We start from the raw sequence: 10,871 nt of genomic DNA on the forward strand, positions 1-10,871 counted from the left end.
TAATTTCTCCTCAACTCTCATACATTCATAATTGAGACAGACCCAGTAGCAAAAGACAGATTAACAAGAGAAAAACAGTAAGTTTATTAATGCATGTAGTGCACATCATACAGGAAAAACCTCGATGAATGGGAACTCAAGGCAGTGGCTTACAGCTCTGGCTTATGTAGCATCTTTAACAAAGAACAATACATTTGTGGAAAAATGACTGACCAAAGGAAAAGAGTTTTACTCTTCCAAAGGTGGGAAATTATAGGAAGAAACGAATGGAGTAAAACTCATGTGTAGATTCCTCTGGTGCCATCTCTGAATTAATAAGAGTTGTCTTCAGTAAAGAATTTATATCTTGTCTTTAGGCAGAAAAGGGGGAGAATAGAGAGAATTATTCCTCTATTGGCTGCTTCCTAATTGGCTTTAGCTAGTAAATTCTTCATGCCCTGGGGTGGGGTCTCCCAGGACACTGACAGTGGTTTCTGCATGTGCCACTGCTCCAACGGTCAACCACAAAGAAGATGCAGTTTCTCTTTCTATTTCTGGTCACTGGATTTTAAAAATAAAGTAACCTTTCTGATTCTGAGCAAATGAGCATTCAATGTCATAAAGAACTATAGTTCTTAGAGGTGTTTATCAAAAATATAACTTCTTCTCAGAGGTAGTATAGTATGCTAATTATCCACCAGAGTTGCTTTTATGTTCAAATCCCCAACATCCTGAGCTTTAATGGAAGTTGTCAATGTAGAAAAAGAAACCAATTCAAAACTCATTAATAGGTAAAGCAACAGCTGTAATAAATAGTGCATCATATGTCTTTCAAGTGTGGTTTAAGCTGCTCCTGAGACTGAAAGGTATTGTGATTATAGGAAAGTTTAGTAACACATCCATTCAAAATTAAACTGCAAATTTCAATGTAATTAAGTTTTGCAGTAGTACATTAATGCTCAATTACCAACACTGTTCTGGGTTTTGTGGAGAACCAATATGAAGAAAACCCTCAGTGGATCTTATAGACTTCTACCATTATTAGAAAATTAATATAATAAATTACATTTTTATTTGAGAGAGCTTTTTTTTTAAAAAAAAAAATATATATATATCCTGAGTCATAATGTACAATATTTGCTTACCTTACAGTTAAGCTATGGTTAACTTCTATAATTCAAAACATAATCATGATAAAATATGTTCAGAGAAAAGAAAAATTATAGCTATAAAACACAGAAATTTCTTTCTAAAAGAGAAGTGTAGGATTGTGTTTTAACAGTCCAATGACCTAGAGTTCTGCTTAAAAATAAGGATTTGGTTAGACAGAATTGGTTATTTTTCACCAGGAACCTTAAATTTGCATAGACTGTAATAGAGTAGTGTTTTCATGCTGCTGATAAAGACATGCCGGAGACTGGGTAATTTATACAGGAAAAGTGGTTTAATTGAACTTACAGTTCCACATGGCTGAGGAGGCCTCATAATCATGGCAGAAAGTGAAAGGCAGGTCATACATTGCAGTAGGCAAGAGAGAGAATGAGAACCAAGAGAAACAGACTTCCCCTTATCAAACCACCAGATCTCGCAAGGCTTATTCACTACCAGGAGAACAGTATGGGAGAAACTGTCCACATGATCCAATTATCTCTCACTGGGTCCCTCCCACAGCACATGGGAATTATGGGAGTACAATTCAAGATGAGATTTGGGTGGGGACACAGAGCCAAGCCATATCAAATAGCATTGCAGATGTAGCAGTCAGGAAAAGTCACTACTCAGATCTCCAACTGCAGACAGCATAGTTAACTGATGGCTTCATCTACTCCCCCAGTGGGTCTGACACTGTCTGCGCTAAGGCCATACTTCTTGCAAGCTACCCTCAGCTAATGACTGAGCACGGCAAAGGTAGTAAGACAAGCCCATTATTGCTAGATACTGGATTCTTCCTGTGTGTGTCTTTGGATCAAGGACCTGCCCATCTTTTGGTTAGTTCAACCATTCTTAGAACTGTGCTGCTAATGTTGCTATTTGTGATTCCTCCTACCCTATCCTCTTTACTTCCCTCCCTCCTTACACAGGAGTCACTCTAAAGGTTCCCTCTACATTCTCCTGTTCCCTTTCCAAATAAATCTCTTACATGCATAATCTCATATTGGTAAATGCTTCTCAGAAGACCTAAATAAACAGTGGTTATGAGAGGGATCCAAGAAAGCAGGTGATAGGATGAGGATATGAGACTAGATTACCAAGCACCTAGTGAGCAAAGAAGATGCCATCCTCAGCGGATCATCCCTGGCACAAGTTGGTGGCTCAGTTGCTAAATATTTCACCAGTGGTAACTTGGGAAAGCATACCAAGAAGGGGAATGCCCTTGCAGGTGTGACGACTCAGATATTTGAGAGATATGGAAGTGAGGGGAATGTTTACAAAGACAGCAGCACTGGCTTGTTAGTACCAAGTTGTATTGTCATCTTACGTAGGAATAATAAGAAACTGAGAGCTATTAAAAGCTAAGTGTGGGAACCAGAAAGCCTCCTTGGTAGCTTCTAATGAGTACCTTATCTTCTGAGTAGAAGTGCAGACACAACTGTGCAGAAAAACAAAGATTTGACAGAGTCACAGAGCTCCAGAGAAGTTTGAATGTACATGATTTAATAAAGGTCTGTTATGTTGAATTCAGGGTTCTGAATTGGAAACCCAGAATCCAGAAACATAGAAAGGACATTTGGGGTGAAATGCCTGTATAGGTTGGCTCTGCAGATCCTCTAGAAAAGTAGTTAACCTTTGCTATCATGCTCTGCAGAGTCCTTATCCATGTAAGATAACAGGTGTCTCACTCAGGAACTCTTCCTTGTTCCTCTTCTGGCTCCCAAGCTAATTAAGTTTAAATTCCAGCGTATCCCATCTGCTGGGCCTGATAAGAGAAAGTTTATAATTTGAAGGCATTGTGAAACTTAGTTATAGGGTACTGGTAGGAGCCAGGGAAGCGTGCCTGAGATTAGATTTTTAGGGTGCTTTATAAAAGAGCTAGAATGTAAAATAGGACAAATAATAATTTATTAGCTTGGTGGCACTTTCTTTGGAAGAGGAATTTAAAACCCTGGCAGGAACCATAGGGGATGAGACAAGTTTACTATTAAGATGGCTCCTTAGAAGCTTAGTAATCTTGAGAGCCAGTGCTGAACCCCCAATACGACATGCTTCCTTAAGGAGACCAACGAGTCAGTTTGTGGCAATCAACTATATAATAGTTGATTCAATCAACTACATTATAATATACATATAGTATAACCCTCTGTCCTGGAAGGGCCAGTAACTTGCCTTCACAGGGATAGATTAATATTCTGCATGTAATTTTTTTCTTTACCACCCACAGAGCTTAGCCAGCACTACTATCGTGGGACTATGGGATGCCTGTTCACAGACATCGAATTCCATATCCCACACATGAAAATGTGGAGGATTAGTTTCATTGGATCCACTAATTAGATCACATAACATACCATGCAAGGAAGAGCTGTCATCACTGAATGCTGGAACATCCTGCAAAAGGCAATGTTTCAGAAGTAACGCTCTGAAAGAATGAGGTGTTATTGTTCAGAATAAACTGTATATATCAAACCAGAGACCTCTGTACAGTGCACACAGTGCTGTGTCCCCAGTGAGAATACATGGGTTCAGAAACAAAGGAGTTTAAGCAGGAATAGCCCTACATACCACCCTTCCTGATAACTCTTGTGCTTCCTGTCCCACTACTCTACACTTGCAGGGTTGGAGGTCTTGGTCCCTAGGGGCGACTCACTTTGACAGGGGGCACAGCAAATTTCCCATTGAACTATAAGTGTCATTTGCTGTCAGGGCACCAAAAAGTTTTTGTGTCCAGGAATCTGTAAGGAAGAGTCATTATCATGGCAGAGGTTGACAGCTCTGACCAGGAGAGGATATAGGCCACTTTCATACAATGGGGCAGGAAGAAATATTTGTTATACTCATGTGAGCTTTGGTTGCCTTCTGTTACTACCTTGCCCTATTGAAACCATGAATGAACAAGAACAGCAATGCAACTAGAAAAAAGTATGATTACTGAGTGCTCACTGCCCTCAAAAAGGAGGTTTTGGGTCACAGTAGTTACCCAGACCTCTTGAGGTAATAGGTGAAGTTACAAGAAATTTAGGATGGAAAGCGGAGACAGGCAAGGGTGAGTACCAGCTGTGGCCCTGCAGCCAACTATAATGATGAGACTCTAGTTCATCTCACTAACCTCCCTCTTTCAGGCTTCTTCTTGGGAAGAGAGTCCCACAAGAACTGTGGAGGGGCTGTCCTCGAGACCTTCATGGAGTGGTAGATCTGTACTGCCCCAAGGTGGGCTTTGGTAGCTATGGAAATTTACTGCAGAGATTTCCTGCTGCAGGGAGCATAGTGGCATGATGGCCCCTGCTGCTGCTCCCTGAATCTACCACTACATTTGTACCAACACTATGCTTTTAACTGGCTGCTCCTGGTTAATGACTGGGCATGGCAGGGAATCTAGGGCAGCCCCGTTCTGGGACAACTCATATGGGTGTCATATTAAATATTAAGAATAATTCATATATATATAAATATACACACACATACAAATACACATATATATATGAAAGAAAAAACTTAGTTTCTATTCTTCCTTTAACGGGTTTTAAATATTCAAAAACCCCAGATATTTCACAATTAAAAATAGGCAGAAGATGTAAACGTGCAGTGATATAAATAACCAATACATTAATGAAATATTTTGTTCTCTCATAATTAAGGGAATTTAAAAAGAATCTCCCATGATTAAAGAAATAATAGAAACTACAAGATATATATAATTTTGTCACCTTCCAGATTTACCAAAATGATTGAGTTTATCCAGCATCAGAGAGGATGTTGGGATGTTGGGTAAGCTCATATTATATTTTGGGGAGTATTAATTGTTGAAAATGTTGGGAAGGATGATTTCTATTATTTATCAAAATTTTAAGTGATATTTCCTTTGATTCAACAATTCTGGCCAGTTGTTGACTCTTGGAATCCCAGTACTTTGGGAGGCCGAGGTAGGAGGATTGCTTGAGCCCAAGAGTTCAAGATCAGCTGGCAACATAGCGAGTTCCTTTCTGTACAAAAAAATTTTAAAAGTTTGCTGGGTGTGGTGGTACCCTCTGGTAGCCCCAGCTCCTTGAGAGGCTAAGGTGAGAGGATCGCTTGAATCCAGAAAGTTGAGTCTGCAGTAAGCTGTGATCATGCCACTGCATTTCGGCCTGGGAGACAGAGAGAGACTCTATCTCTCAAAAAATAAAATAAAATTAAATAAACAAACAATCCTATGGCTAAGAAGTTTTCCAAGTTTCATAAGTACAAAGACATTGAACTACACCATTGGTTTTAATAGCATAAACTTCACGGTGGCTAATACTGATTGTGTACTCTGTATCAAACACTGTTCTAAGCACTTTACATGCATTAGCTGATTTGATCTCCTCAAAAATCTTATGAGATGGGTAACTCATTACTCACTTTTACAGATGAGAAAAGTTAGGCACAGAGAGGTTAAGTTACTTGTCCAGGATCTAGTTAGTGATGGAGATGGAATTTGACCCAGACAGTCTACCTCTGCTGTCCATGCTCTTAACCACTATACATATTACTTCTTGGTAAGTTGTGGCAGATTCACAATTGCTTAGCCACAATTCTGAATTTCAATTCCAGTAACTAAAAATTGTTTTTATAACTCACTTCATAGAAACTCTGACCTAACTGAACTCATATGACATCAGAACATGAAATCAATTGACATGAAGCTATTTATAGTTATCATTCGCCCGATTTAGTGATATATTAATTAACGATTTACTGCAGAAATATTCATGTGCTCAATTATAGAATGATGTCCCATACCGTGCTGAGGATGTTCTATGATGTATGACATATAAACTCTCTATGGATGGACTAGACAGATACTTAGGAGATAAAATCAACAGTGATGGAAAATTGGGTGATGAGTGAGGGAGCAGGAGGCTCGAAGAGACTCAAGGGTTAATAACTTGCATTGAGCCATTCACTGAAATAGGAAACATTGCAATGGGATGGATTGTGAAAAAATGTGAATTCAGTTTGATTTCTCTCTGAGACATCAGCAGTTATATCAAGTAGGCAGTTAGATATATAGATGTGGAAGTCAAGGATAGCTCTCTGCTGGGAAACAAAATTGTAATTCTGTAGTAGGATTTGTGAAATTCTGCTAAAATATCAAGTAAGACAGGGCTTGATTAAACTACTTGTAGGGTATAGGTAATGTTAGTAAAAACTGTTTATGTGAGATGTTACTGATAGAACCCTGGACCAGGAAGTCAGTGGTAGGGTGGAAATGAAGATAAAAAATACAGTTGATGCTTTTAATAAGTTTCGCCATTAAGGTTGGAGAGAAAAAAGTGATAGTTGCAGGAGGCTGTGAAGCTAGAGGGAAGCTTACTGAGACTTGAGCATACTTAAGCACACAAGAGCCTGAGTGTGGTGGCTCACACGTGTAATCCCAGCACTTTGAGAGACCAAGGTGGGCGGATCACTTGAGGTCAGGAGTTCCAAGCCAACCATGGTGAATCTCCGTCTCTACTAACAATACAAAAATTAGCTGGGCATGGTGACGGGCACTTGTAATTCCAGCTACTCAGGAGGCTTAGGTAGGAGAATCACTTGAACCCAGGAGGCAGGTGCATGGGGGTGGGTTGCAGTGAGCTGAGATCATACCACTACTCTCCAGCCTGGGTGACAGAGTAAGACTCTGTCTCAAAAAAAAAAAAAAAAAGAAAAAAGGACACAAGATGGCAAAGACATACTCAGCGTTCAGGTTTTGAATGAATAAATGCAGTAGAGTAGGCTCTAGAATGCTAATGGAGGGATAGGCCTTAGGAGGAGGAAATGGTATTCACTTCTTTTAGGAAGGAAGGAAGATAGCATGTGTGTAGATTCTTATGTACACAGGTCTCAATGTTTTGAATCGAGAAGTTAAAAAGATTCCATCAGATAGCCTCAAGTTAGTGCCTCATCTTCTGGGCCACGGGTATGGGGTACATTTGGAGGTTTCATGAGAGGAGAAAAGTTTTGAAATAACTCTTACCAATTGTGGCAGATCATTAAACAGATTAACAGAATATTACCATGCATTTTTGAGAGTCTGTTGAAATAAGAGTTAATGGTTTATTTTGATCTCAAAGTGCGGCACTTTCTCCAGCAAGGCTTTCTCCTAGTAAGGCTATTATGGCACAAGAGTATGAATACCTGCTATAGAGAGGGCTGTGTCCCCCCAGAAGACCATCCCTGTTAAATTAAGGAAAATTAGCTGCTAAACTCAAAAAAGTACAGTTGCTCATTTCTAAATAATCATTGTAGCCAAAATACTAAAATTTAAGTTATAGAATGGAGTTTAAACAGAGCTTGGGCTCACGGGTCAAGTGGCCTTGGTTGGAATTCCAGCTCTGCATTTACTTAGTTGAATATCCTTCGACAAATTAGTTCACCTTCCTGTGCCGCCACTGTTTCATCTGTAAATTGGGTTAATTAATGGAAAATAGAACAGTGCTTGCACATAATAAGTGCTCAGAAGTGTGACACCCTGCTCAGGGCTTCATAAAGAGTAAGTCAAGGAACCAACAAACCAGACAGTCTGGCTTGAGTCTAGGTTCTTTAATATTATTCAGGGACTGTTCAGAAAGCCCAAATGTTAGCTGCAATTTTAAAAATTTAAGTATGACTTTTTAAAGTATGCTTTCATTTTTTGTTCATTCAAAATCAATAAAGAATAAGTACTTTATAAAACATTATCTTTCAAGAGTGTCCATGGGTGATACAATGGATTGACATTTTTATAACAATAGGCTACTCCTAGATTTCACTCAACATGGTGGCATTTAGATGTCAGTAAATGTGAGTGTTTGATACTATCTCTATTAGCACAAAACTAAGTCTCTTAGGAAAATACAATGGTCATTTGAATGGATAAAATTGGTAGATAACAGAAAAATTTGTGTTTTGTATCTTTCAAGAAAAAGTATTACCCAAATAGGTTTTTAGGCTTTGAAGCCAAATCTATAAAATAATCACATTTTCATTACAATATACTGGGGTGTTTTTGTTAGATGGATAACACAATATATCAGTCCATATCTATATACCTAACTTCCTGTGGTGTGTCTTAAAAATAAGAAAAAGAAGTTAATTGAAGAATTATGGAGCAAAAAGCACAGATTTTCTTTTATTTCAATGAGTAGGGTCAAGTCAAAAGTGAAAAAATTTGAAAGGAAAAATAAAAATGAATACCACAGTAAATAGGAAATATGCCAAAAAATCCTTCTAGAATACACTAAAGCTATCCAAAGAGATAAATGTCCTCTAAACATTTTTTGTTTGTTTGTTTTATATGATAAAACGAAAGTTTAGGAAAGTTTAGAATTGGATCCTATGTAGTCAGATTTTAAAATTTCACAAATTTTAGGAACCATTTTCTGTAAAATCATATAAACACAAATAATGATACAGTTTACACTGAAGTACTATTTTACATCTTTGAAAAATGAATAAGTAATGGAATCACACACTAGTCTTCTGATTTCACTAAATCCTCATTCCATTTTCCACAGCTTTGACATCATTAATAACTTTCTCATTTTTATTATTATAGCCTTCATATTTCTCTTTTTATATTATTTTAGATTATGCCTCTTTCTTTTTTCCCTTAAATGTGGCTTCCTCTACGGATACTCTTTGGTCTTCTTTCAACTTTTCTGCACATTTCCACTAATGATTGTTACAGCTTGAATTCCATATGTGAAAATAAGTAATTCACAATCTAATAAGTAATTCACAATCTAAGCTGTTGGAACTTTAAAATATTTTGAGTCTTAAGGGAATGTAATTATGACACCTGAGTCACATAAACAGGCAACTATAACCTAGGCAGCTGTAACATTTGTTTTTCTGATTATATGTTAGCATTTTTACCTACATTGTTTTATAAAATATTGTAGATGACTGAGGGGTGCTGGGGAAGACTTCTTCCCTCTTACCTATTGATCTTAATTACAAATTGTCTTTTCTCTTTCCTCTCTCCCACAAAGACTTCATGAGTATCACATTGTTTAAGAGGGAATGTTAAATACACTCTTTTAAATTAGAAAGAAAAGTAAAGCAAGATATATGAAAAAGAAGACAAACTGCAGCTAAATTGTTGTAACTCATAAACTAGCCTTGTATAGAAAATGTTATAATCCTACAAAATTTCATTGTTTTCTGCCTATATACGTGGACCTTAACTTTTAGCTTTGGAGTACTGATCCTATTCCTTTGGAGTCTGTTACCTGAATGGCTATTCTTAGCTTTACACTTGAATAAACTCTTTTAATCTAGATTCTGATCCTTTCAATTATTTTGGGTTGGCACTGGTAAACTTGCAAAACCTTCTTAACAGTTCTAATTGTTCACAGGAGTGACATTCTATCGCATTTGCTCTATTACATAGCCTATTCAAGGGAGTCATATCCCATCACCTCTTCCATATTTTCATGGTTAGCTATAATTTTATGAGGCACCTAGGTTCATAAATGAGCCTGTACTTTTCCTTTTTCTATCTTCTTTATCTGTTTTGTAATTTATAAAATCAATAGAAATCAAAAAAATATTTTGGATTTAACTGAAAACATAGGATCTTTATGATGAAAGTGAATATATAGAAAGACATTTCATGATTTTGGATGGATTACTTATTATTATATAAATATACATTCTTAACAAATTATATATTACATACAAATAAATAAAATAAAATATATAAATAAAATATTACAGAAACAGTAATAAAAGCACTGTGAATCAGTGCAAGAACAGAACAGATCAATGCAAAAGATTAGAGAACAACAGAGACAGACCTCTGTGTAAAGGTAATTTGTGGAGATATACAAACATACCCAAGAATGACCCCTAAGTCAATGGGAAATAGATGTGTTGTAAAAAACAAAATAAGGCTATCCAACTCTATGGAAAAATAATAAAACAGAATTCCTACTAAGTACAATGTGTCTCTATTTAAATTAAACCTCACTATGACAGGTAAAACAATAACCATTCATGAAAAACTCTCCTCCCTAATAAAAAAAAATCTTACATTTTCAAAGCATAACCCATCAGGCAAAGAAACTGATGAATTTAATTCCATTCAAATAAAACATTTCTTGCAAAAAGGTTAATAGTTAATAGACAAATGGCAAAATGACAGAAGAGATTTGCAATCTTAGAACCTACTAAGGTTTTAAGATTTCTTAGTCATAAAATATCTTGTCTTTTCAAAAAATTATTTAGTTTACCAAAGCTTTTAAAATGGAATTTTATTCTTTTACCATAAATGCATATTATTTTATCATTTTAAAATGATTATTGCAAGATAGGTTGTATGAATGTATAATACCAGTGGAGAAAATAAACATTGTGTTTTAAACTGATAAGAAGAGATACTACACTTGATCTTAGCCAAAAGGCTGAGATTCAATTAACATTGTGTTTTATAGAGTGTGGTTCAATAGCCATTCCCATTAGAACCTGAAGAATTGGTTAAAGCAGATTCCCAGTTCTACACCAGCCCTATTTAAATTCACTGTGATATTAGATAGTTTTCTCCCGTGCTGTAGGAAGTGAGGTTTGTTCTTTCTCCTAGCTATCACTGTAGTGAATAAGATTAGTTTCTTCCTAGGAGTCTCTATAGGGATGTACAATTTCTTGCAAAGGTTGATTCTAAAATTTGTTCTCCAAAAATGTTTACCATTCTTTAGCTACTTGCAGTTATGTCCATGGTAGTTTAATTATATTTTCTCTGTAGAGGAGGT

At 36.7% G+C, this 10,871-nt stretch overlaps 1 pseudogene; it reads right to left on the minus strand.

Moving 5' to 3' along the window:
• Positions 1-10,432: 10,432 nt before the first annotated feature.
• On the minus strand, positions 10,433-10,538 carry LOC119624992 (U2 spliceosomal RNA; annotated as a pseudogene).
• Between the last annotated feature and the right edge of the window lie 333 nt (positions 10,539-10,871).

Source organism: Chlorocebus sabaeus, chromosome 8, assembly GCF_047675955.1.
Source record: "Chlorocebus sabaeus isolate Y175 chromosome 8, mChlSab1.0.hap1, whole genome shotgun sequence".
Classification (NCBI taxonomy): Eukaryota; Metazoa; Chordata; class Mammalia; order Primates; family Cercopithecidae; genus Chlorocebus; species Chlorocebus sabaeus.